The sequence below is a fragment of the Salmo salar genome, chromosome 01 (genome assembly GCF_965601325.2).
Source record: "Salmo salar chromosome 01, fSalSal1, whole genome shotgun sequence".
Classification (NCBI taxonomy): domain Eukaryota; kingdom Metazoa; phylum Chordata; class Actinopteri; order Salmoniformes; family Salmonidae; genus Salmo; species Salmo salar.
Window position 1 is genome coordinate 56,056,331 of NC_138291.1, and position 11,125 is coordinate 56,067,455.

Here is an 11,125-nt window from a genome sequence, read left to right on the forward strand (position 1 = left end):
TAGTTTAGCCCTAACACCTTGCCTCGAACTGCCGGTCTTATGGGTCAGAATATAATGATGTAATTACTTGTCGAAGGTCTCCGATGGGGTCTCTTCTCCTCTGATGGCGGCACTTCTTTCATTACCGGGTGTAAGTCTCTGATTGTCCACACGATGTCAGTGTCCTTTCTCTTAGTGGTCTGTTTCCTCACCGTTGTTCTGAAAAGGGGTCTTCTCCGAACGGCTAATCAGCCGTGTATAGATGTTCCAGTGTGGGAATGAAAGCAGTGTAGACACACAATTCCTTGGATAGAATAACCGGGTGGTCCTGCTTGAATTCACCTTCTTAGACACAGCTACTGATCCGTAGCATAGATTGTTAAGAGGTTATTTTGTCTTCTTCATCCTCGTGTTGCATTTTGGGGATGCGACTACTCGGACCTTGGCTGCAGCGCGGGGTCACCTAGTCTCAATTGTAAATTCTTAACTCACAAGTTCATACCCCCGGGTCACAATGGGGAGTTTCCGTCTTTATGCCAAGTTCTCTGGGCATATCTATTGTAAGGTATGGATTTGACTCAGATCTAGTTTAGACAACTTCACATTTCATGTCGACGGTGACCACAGATGGTATCTAAATGCATGGAAGATAATTCAGCCGAGAACAGTGTGAACCTCGACCCCCCCCCCCCCAATCCGGCTGAAAATTGTGAAAATGGCGTTCAGTATGGTCCTTCACCACTTCTACCGTGAGACCTGAGTCCAAGCGAGCAACCTGTATACAGCCTCCAGTTGAAGCTATCAACTGCCTTTTCTCACATACTTTTTCTCTCAGGAGGGAGTGCGACATATGTCCACGTGGAGTGAGCATGGAGAGAGATCCAGTCCAAACTTCTCTCATGCTGCTGGTGTACTGGTAGGATAATGGACAAGACATAGTGGACTGTAAAGGACAGTGGCGGCTCAGGTGAGAGACATTGTCCAGGGCCATCCACTTTGAACATGTGCCATTGAAAGGATGAACTGAAACAAGAAGAAGAACATGAAGAAATGCCAGGAAAGGAAGGATGAGTGCCGGGGACGGAGGGGTGGTCAACCATGCCCGTAATTGATTTAGGCTTATTCAAAATTGTTTATTTGGGGTATCAAGTTGATTGTGAAGGTCTTCACACTGCAAAATGTATAGTAATTTAGACTAAGAATGCATTGAAATACCAATCTGTCATTACCACAAGTGACGAGAAAAGTTAGGGTCTTAAATTAAAATGATAGAGCCAACGTGAACCACTAAGGACTGTCATTCTAAATTTGGTTTAGATAATTTATCAATAGTTGTAATTATGATTTGGAAAGGCAAGGCTTCTAGAGACAGAGCTGTGCCCTAAAAATCTGAGCCACTAGATTGTAGCTCGGGCTAACCTTGCCCCAATCTCATTCTTAGCAAGGTTGGTGTGAAACTGTTATAACGTGTTCTCTTTCTCTTCCCTGTGAAATGTTATTAACATGATTAAGGCGATCTGCACCTCTCTGGCTGGTAAGATTTCAGCAGCTATCATGTTTGCTGCTCCTCCAGAGGATGGGGAAAACTATGAATGAGCCCCCATTTCCCCAGGCAGATACGGACGATGAGTAATGATTGAAGGTTGTTTTCTTTTAAGAAGTTGAGAGTAAAGTCATCTAAACCTTTAACCTGTTTACATTATGTGGAACACTGAGCTCATGCGCAAACACCAAGGTCTTAGCAGCATTGTTAAACAACAGGGTTTAATATTTTGACTAAGTTGATGTCCCAGGAACAGTTAGTGAAAATATAGGTCAATGCAACCCGATTGTGGTAAGAAATATGGTGTCTGGTTTATTTCTGTGTTGATTGCCTTACTTTAACAGGAGTATAGAATTTTGGGATATAGACGCTGATCTAAATCTGAATCTAAATGTCTGCATTAAAATTGTATGATTATTATCACACAAGTGAGAAGAGGATGGAATGTAATGGCATTTTTATGTTTGTGCTTTTCTTATAACTCATTTCTGTGTTCTATTCATGTGCTGTTCTAAAAACAAATTTCTGTATTCATGCAAGTGACTGATTTTAACGAATCCTCACTTATCAGTAGCTGCAATTTGCAGTACGCCCAGACCTTATTTTGAGAACGAACGAAAGATATCTCAGTTTCAAGGTCTCAGCTTAGAGAGAAGAAGCCTCGTAAGGTATTGGTCTGTGATATGTTATGAACCAGTTTTGGTTGGTCACATGAATGAAACAAAACGGTAATGATTAATTAATTATGTTAAATAATGCAAATATAACTTGTCTGTGTATAGCCGTATATAAAACAACTGCTGGGACTGCCCAGGCAGAGCTCCTGATTTACATGTGTACTATGGTGCATTGAGTCGGTTGGAACCTCTCCAGCGCTCTGACAAATACACAATGATTCATTTAAGATTGACCTCGATTGTCCCTGTGTAAGAATTTCCACGACAAGGGTTCTCTCTTGTGCTGTTTGCAGCACAAGAGGTTGTTCAGGAATCTCTTGGTTTGAGTCCAAATGAGCTTGTGTTTGGACATCATGTCAGAGGTCTTTTGAGCTTGCTGAGAGGTTGTTGCAGGGCGACACCTTCAAATCAAAAACATATCTGTTGGAGCACGTTACTGCTTTTTTGATACAGATTGCACCACGCCTGTGTGTTTGCCAGAGAATCTGGAGAAGGCGCAAACTAAAATAAAAGTTTGGTATGGTGGTATGTCATACTGGTGGTATGACTTACTGGTGGTATGACTTAACAGAATATGACTTTGACTGGAGAGTTACTTTATCCAAGCCTGTTGCTGCTTAGCTTTAAAATGTGTAACTTTACTATTACAAATGTGCTATCATGAGAATAATTGTTGAGAGATCTCCTGATAAGGGAATAATTTGTTTAAAGGTAAATGGTTAAAGAATCCCACCCTGAAACGTAACTAATTAGTAATTGGTAGTTTATGTAGCATGTATAATGAATAATTAAAGTACTAAACGTAAGTCCCATAAGGTTTAGTAGAGACCCAGGAGGAAGAGAAATGTATGTGTATGAGTGTGCCTAAGAAAATAGCGAGAACAATTAGACTGTGTTTGACCCGACCTAGCGAGAACTTTGAGAAACTTATGAGAAGAAAGGGAGTAACTCTCAAGGTTTCTCTAATCTCAGGGGAAAGGAACAGACAGCACTGGGTAGTGATTAACAGTGGTGAGAACTCCGGGGAGGGATACAACTCACCTACTGTTCGTGTGTATGTATGTGTGTAGGACATCTACTGTTTGTGTGGAGGTATGTGCGTAAGTAGGGAGTGAGCATAAAATGAATGTCTTTGTATAATGGACTTCAGAACGTTCTCTGAATAAACTGTACGAACCTTTTGCAGAAGCTGAGTCTTTGCCTAATTATTCTTAACCCAGTGTCTTACAAACCTTGGGGATTAGTCAAAGCTTATTGACTGTTAGTTATTATCATTGGGATAGAAAATTCTCTTGACATCTCCACATAAAAACGAAATAGATTAACTGTGTGTTGCTATCAAAGTCATTCCAAAGGGTAGGTTTAACAGAGCAAATGAAATGCAACCATACTTTGCTCCTTGCTCCAGTGATGCCGTGTGCTGATTTATTGAGGGATTGTCCAGCCAGCAAAACTCCTGCAGCCTACCTCGATACAATAGGCATGCACCTTGCCTTACAGCCCTGTTTCCGACATTTGTTGACCAGCCCTCTTCTTGTAGGCCTCCTGGATGATGTCTAGTCTCAGAGTTGTCTTGACAATGTGTTGTGGGAACTTATGTTGTTTCTCCAGATTGGCTGTAAGCTGCCAGCCTGAGTAATCACCAGGATCCCTGTTGGTAGATTGGATCGGGACCCTGGTTGCTCTCCAGCTCTGATGAAAGCAATCGTGTGAATGGTGGGCCGTACTTACTTGCTACTAATTCCTGTGCCCATTGCTTCTGTGATTATCTGGAGAACCTGGCAATAGCGCTAGCGGTAACAGCCCTCTCCCAGAACTTTTGGACAGCAGCTCAGGATTTGCTCCAATGTTCATCTCTTGGAGCATAGCGGGCATGCAGGAGACTCCACTTTGCACCTAGGAGATCAGGTTAGATGGTCTGTGAAGGACATTGTACACTGCCTGGATTAGGAACTTGGTTCTGCCTGCCAGAGGTCAGTCCACATAACTTTCCTGTCCACTGCCTGCTCCCACCTTGTCCAGGCTCCTTGCTGACTCATCCCGACTGTTTTGCTGGACCTCTCTTCTTCCACAGCTACTCTCCCCTCCTCCTGAACAAGCCTGCTTCTCTCCTTCCCCTTGGCAGTGTCATACTTAGGATTAAGAAGGTTCCCAGACCGTCTCTTCCCCTGATCACTGCTCCCACCAGGAGGATCTGGGGATCTGGGGAACCATGCCAAATCTTTTCAGTCTCCTGAGGTTTAAAGGTGTTATCATGCCCTCTTCATGACTGTCTTGGTGTGTTTGGACCATGATAGTTCATTGGTGATGTGGACACCAAGGAACTTGAAAATCTCGACCCGCTCCACTACAGCCCCATCAATGTTAATGGGGGCCTGTTCGGCCCGTCTTTTCCTGTAGTCCACGATCAGCTCCTTTGTCTTGCTCACATTGAGGTAGAGGTTTTTGTCTCTGACCTCCCTATAGGTCTCATCATTGTCGGTTATCAGGCCTACCACTGTTGTGTCATCAGCAAACTTAATGATGTTGGAGTCGTGCTTGGCCACGCAGTTATGGGTGAATAGGGAGTACAGCAGGAGATTAAGCACGCACCCATGAGGGGCCCCCGTGTTAAGGATCAGCGTGGCAGATGTGTTGTTGCCTACCCTTACCACCTTGGGGTGGCCCGTCAGAAAGTCCAGGATCCCATTACAGAGCGAGGTGTTTAGTCCCAGGGTCCTTAGCTTAGTGAAGAGCTTTGTGGTCACTATGGTGTTGAACGCTGAGCTGTAGTCAATGAACAGGATTCTCCCATAGGTGTTCCTTTTGTTCAGGTGGGAAAGGGCAGTGTGGAGTGCGATTGTGTCATCTGTGGATCTGTTGGGGCGGTATGCCAATTGGAGTGGGTCTAGGGTTTCCCGGATGATGGTGTTGATGTGAGCCATGACCAGGCTTTCAAAGCACTTCATTTAGGCAGGTTCCCTTCACTTTTTCGGGCACAGGGACTATGGTGGTCTGCTTGAAACATGTAGGTATTACAGACTCGGTCAGGGAGAGGTTAAAATGTCAGTGTAGACACTTGCCAGTTGGTCCACGCATGCTCTGTGTACAAGTTCTTGTAATCCGTCTGGCCCCCGGGGCCTTGTGAATGATCTTGGCAGAGCTCTTGAAAGGATTTCAGTGTAGTGGTTTTCTGATTAAATAGGTCTGAAAAGGTCCTGATTCCTAGAGTATGCCAAAGATTAAAGTTGGCAGCCCTCAGGGCGTTTGGCAAGTCTGGGTTGCCTACTATAGGCGAGTAAGAACATATTTGGGAGGAAATACCCAGGTATTTCTTACAGTCCCTCCACGCTAGTAGGGTGCTGTAAATCACAAAGTTTTGGCTATGTTGCCCACTTCACTAAAGTTATTAATTAATATAATTGAGCTTAGGGGCAATGAACCACAGGATTGGGCTTCTATCTGAATCCACGTTGACTCTTGTCTGTTTGTGATCCATGTTAGCATGTTGCAGATTTGGGCATACCAGTAGTACAATTGAAGGGTGGGAAGGGCAAGACCACCCTTAGATTCAGGTTTCGATAGAGTGGAGAACTTGATCCTAGGTTTTGTATTGGCCCATATAAATTTGGTGATGCTTTGGTTAGTTGTTTTGAAAAAGGAAACTGGGAGATAGCATGGGAGCATCTGAAATAAATAGTTCAGTCTAGGGAGAATGTTCATACGGATGACATGAATTCTTCCTACTAAGCTAATTGGGAGGGAGATCCAGGTTTGGAGATCGTTCTTGATTCGATCCAGGAGTGGAAGATAATTTTCCTTGAAAAGGCTATTCAGATCTGGTGTTATGAAGATCCCAAGGTATTGAAACCCCTGTGTCTTCCATTGGAATGGACATAGTGTCTTCATAGAGCTGGTGAGTGTAATATTGAGAGGGCAGACAGTGAATTTGTTCAAATTTATCTTATAACCTGAAAACTTGCCATACTGAGCAATTGTGTCTAAAATGGGAGGGAGGGATTTCTCAGGGTTGGATATGTAATCTTGTGCTGCAGGCCGTGTGCAGAAACACCCATAATACTTGGATTGCTCCTTATCAACTCTGCCAGAGGCTCCGCCAGCACATTCAACTATGTAAAGAAAAAAGTATTTAATAAGATTATTTCATTCATTCAGATCTAGGATGTGTTATTTTAGTGTTCCCTTTATTTTTTTGAGCAGTGTATTAAATACATGCATATTTCATGACATTAACATGACATTAAATGATATGACATTAAATTAGTCTTAGTTCTTCAACATGTCGCATATATCATTAAGTGGACACGCACCTAAACGATGTAATGGTCCGCTTTCTCAGTATCAGCTCCCACGCACAGAGGAAGAAGGTGAAGTAATTACATTTAGTCAATCTGCATTTCATACCTTCAGGTAACAAGACATGGACATGTCTGCTGTTAGTCAACTGCGCAACCAGGATATGAATGTACACACGGGAAGTGTTTTCACCTATTGAGAGAAAGTGTTACTCTGTTGTGTACCAGGGGAGATGTTTGCATTACAGACGTTACATTAATTACTACACTTCTAATATATTTGTATACTCACATCTTTGGTCTCCATTTCTGCTACTAGCTCCGTATTGGCATCTAGCTGGGCAAACCTTGTGTCTATTATGGATATGTTGAGCTGAAAAAGTGACAAACATAGCACTTGCATGGTTATGATTCGAAAGTGTTAGACTTTTCATGACCAATGTTTGACATCAGTGACAGTAAGACTAGGTACATCGTTTACAAACTCACCTCCCTGGTCAGTGATGATACTCCTGAGTGGCGCAACGGTCTAAGGCACTGCATCACAGTGCGAGAGGCATCACTACAGACTCTGGTTTGATCCCGGGCTGTATCACAACCGGCCGTGATCGGGAGTTCCATAGGGCGGCGCACAATTGGCCCTGGTTAGGGTCTGGCCGGTGTAGGCTGTCATTGTAAATAAGAATTTGTTCTTAACTGACTTCCCTAGTTAAATAAAGGTGAAATAAACGTCTTGTCCCACAAGTCCAAAATCAAGAAGTTTATTGATGACTATTGAAGCGTTCTCTGTTCCCGATTTGCCCTCCAGTGGTTCAGCAGTCACCCATTTCCTGAAGAGGTCAGTCATGGTTAGGGCATACTGGTTACCAGCTGCGGTTCTCTTCTCAAAAAGGCCTATTAGATTTATGCCCAGGGCAGACCATGCCTGTCTAACTTCGATGTAATGCATCACAAGGGCCCGCTTTTTCATGTGATCATAGAGTTGACACTCTGGGCACTCCTCAACCATATAGAATTAGAAAACATAGTACATTATATATAACAAAGGAAAATACTCATCTTAATCTATAATAACAGTAAAAAAAACAGGTTGTTTGGATCCTGACAGACATCTGCAAGCGCTCAACCATCCACACAAACATGATGTGAGAAATTTGACAACATGATGTCAAAATCAGAACACAATCAGAACGATTGGAAACTATTTCACTCTGGGAAGATTTTTACATTTTTACAACCTTCCTCGCCACATTCTCAACAGTAGAGATGGGGACGTCGGAGATGAGCAGAGACCAGAGTATCTTCAGGAGGATGCCATGCTGGTACATCCACACCTTGAACTTGCCGGGCATTCCTGACCAGCGAACCACTTTCAGCCAGCTCTCCAGCTCCTGACAGGCGGCCTGGATCTTTCGGGCAAGGTGTTCACTGGCTTTTCTGAGATGGTTGGGATCGGTGTTCCTGCGATGTTGAATGGAATCTGTCCACGACATTGCCCTTCAACACCAGCAACTTCAATTTTGCCCATCCAATCAGCTGGCACTGACTCTGTGGTGACTGTAGTCCATGAAGGCTCTGATTGGTGGTTGTTGCACCACAGATCTGGTTCAGGGTCCCCGGCACTCAGCTTCAGCAGACTTCACAATCATGTTCATTGCCAGGGCAAACAGGATCACGGAGATGGTGCAGCCTGTGATTCCCATGACTGAAGTCTGTGCCACTCTGATGTTACTGAACCTGATGAGACTGTCATGCTGAACCGTCCGTAGAGAGACTAGAATGAGGTCTGCCACTTTGCCTGGGACATGGTGTTTGGTAATTGTATACTGCACCAGCTTGTGGGGCATCAATCCGTAGCCAGAGCACAGCCAGTTCTCCCTTGTTCTCTCACGTATTGCTGATGAGCTTGGTCACCACTCCTGTGTGCTCCAGACAACCAGAAACTGTTGGGATGCCAAATGTTATTATTATTCTTTTTTAATTATTTATTTTTTTACCCCTTTTTCTCCCCAATTTCGTGGTATCCAATTGGTAGTAGTTACTGTCTTGTCACATTGCTGCAACTCCCGTACGGACTCAGGAGAGGTGAAAGTCGAGAGCCATGCGTCCTCCGAAACACAACCTAACCAAGCAGCACTGCTTCTTGACACAACGCACATCCAACCCGGAAGCCAGCTGCACCAATGTGTCGGAGGAAACATCGTACACCTAGCAACCTGGTCAGCGTGCACTGCGCCCGGCCCGCCACAGGAGTCGCTAGTGCGCAATGAGACAAGGATATCCCTGCCGGCCAAACCCTCCCTAACCCGAATGACGCTGGGCCAATTGTGCGTCGCCCCATGAGCCTCCCAGTTGCGGCCAGCTGCGGCAGAGCCTGGGCTCGAACCCAGAATCTCTGGTGGCACAGCTAGCACTGCGATGCAGTGCCTTAGACCACTACGCCACCCAGGAGGCGGGATGCCTAATTTTTGCACTGAAGTGTCAATGTAGCTGTTGTTTGAGAGGAAGTCTACCTAGCTACAATGCTGAAGAAATTCTTCCCTTTGACACGATGACATGATCCCGAACTGGTCAATTCTCTTGGACTATCCTTTGTTTGGGATTATGGTGACCACGTTTAAAATACCCAAATGATTTTATGGGACACTAGCAGGATAGTGTAGCCTGCCGGGTCTAGTAGACACGTGGAGGCGCCAGGGTCTGTGAGATTGGGTGACTCTGGGCCTGGCTCCTCCTGCGTCTCACCAGGTTCGCTACCTGAGCGTTGTGCCCCTGCTACTCCCTCCAAACATTTCATCCGGGACTGATGAACCTTAAGGCCGTTCTTGCAGACCTTTCCGCAAACACATTTCATGCTCTTAGTCGGTTGTCCGTTTCAATGCATCATAAACCTTTGGACTGTCACATTCTCCCCCCTCTCGGGCTCTCCTGGGAGTATGTTTCCATGAGTCGTTCTGTTTCCATGAGTCGATCTGCTTATTTTGTGTCTCCTTCTCACAGAGGATGCGGTTTGAGTTGCCTACCCGCCCCGGCCTGGGTTCTGTCTTTCCGAGCTGTCCACTGTTTCTCCAGTCGTCACCACACTATTCTTGTTTGTCAACCAGTCTGTCCCTGGTCATCACTGGTTTTGCCAGAAAAGTGAATGGAAGAATACATCTCACTATGCTCTTGGACACATCATCAGTGATGTAACCTGGGGTCATTGGGTGTATACATATAATAATAACTTCATTTGTATAGGGCTTTTCAATACAAGTAAACAAGTGCTTCACATTATAACATCATGAAATAAAAGTACTAACAAAGAAACAAATACAGAAGGAAGGAGAATTAAAAAAGATCATACATAGATCATACATTGAAATCATACATTGAAAGCATCTTTATAAAAGTGGGTCATCAGCAGGGATTTAAAAAGAGACACTGAATCAGCAAGCCTGATCTCATCTGTCAGACCATTCCAAAGTATTTTGGTTTTCAACCTAGACTTTGGAATGGTCAACAGTGCCGTGCCCGAGATAAAAGATCCAAGACATAGGATGGGGCTTAACTAAGCCTAGCCTTAAACGTGATTAATAAAATGTTAAAATATATTCTAAAAGTGACTGGTAGCCAGTGTAGAAAAAGCTCAAATAGGTGTGGTATGTTAAAATGTTCTGGTGCCTATTAAAAGCTGAACTGCAGCATTTTGAAGTGAATGGAGACAATTTCTGACTGAGACATACAAAGAGTTACTGTAATCCAGCTATGAGGAAATAAAAGCATGTGTAGGCCTAGAGTTTCAAGCTTGGGTTGATTTCAATTTAATTTATGAGGTAATAATTCATATGTTGGATTCACGTCTCCCTCGCAACCAAAAATCTAAATGATTAAGTTGTATATATAAACAAAATATCTGCCATTGTATTCCCATTTGAACTTTGTTGTGCTTTTAAATCGTTTAGAGTGCAGTGATAACACATTTAGGTGACAACATAACCAAAAATCAGACATGTTTTCCATTGGAATTTGGTTGTGTTTTTAGATGGTTGAAAGCAAAGTGATAACACATTGAGAATTCAACAAACTTGTGGTTCTTTTTTTTAGCGGGTGAATATAGGTCTCAACCAAATATTACCCAATTGTCCACGTTGAAATTATGTGGTGTGCCCAGTGGGGTCATTTTACTTTATGTCACCCTTCAGCCACAAGCCTAGAAATGGAATGGTCAGGCTCAACACAACACTGCATTGTCATTACATGATAAGAATATAGACTTTGTACTGGGGATTTTCCACTTGGGGTTTTTCCACTGCTTTACCTAAAAGCCTCAGACTTTTATGTTTCCACCTCCACAGCTCCTAGTGATGGGAAGTTTTGCTTTTTTTTACCGACTCTAATCTGTTCAACTTGTTCAGTCAAAATAACAAATCTTTCAAACCATTTCATTCATTAATGCCCAGAGCACGCAGGACCCCCTACCAGCAAACGCTGAACAAAAAAATGTGAAAGAATTGCTTCAAACAATGTACATTTGTGTTAGGCACCCTGGCCACTTGAGTACAAGAGCCCGCATGTAACGGGCGTCGTTGAAGAGAGGAGGGGACCAAGGCGCAGCGGGTTGCATGCTCATCATTATTTTATTTTAATTA

General features: G+C 43.8%; 2 pseudogenes; both read right to left on the reverse strand.

Moving 5' to 3' along the window:
- Positions 1-3,662: 3,662 nt before the first annotated feature.
- Positions 3,663-7,846, reverse strand: LOC145850279 (uncharacterized; annotated as a pseudogene).
- Positions 7,847-7,866: 20 nt separating this feature from the next.
- On the reverse strand, positions 7,867-9,697 carry LOC123727272 (uncharacterized; annotated as a pseudogene).
- Between the last annotated feature and the right edge of the window lie 1,428 nt (positions 9,698-11,125).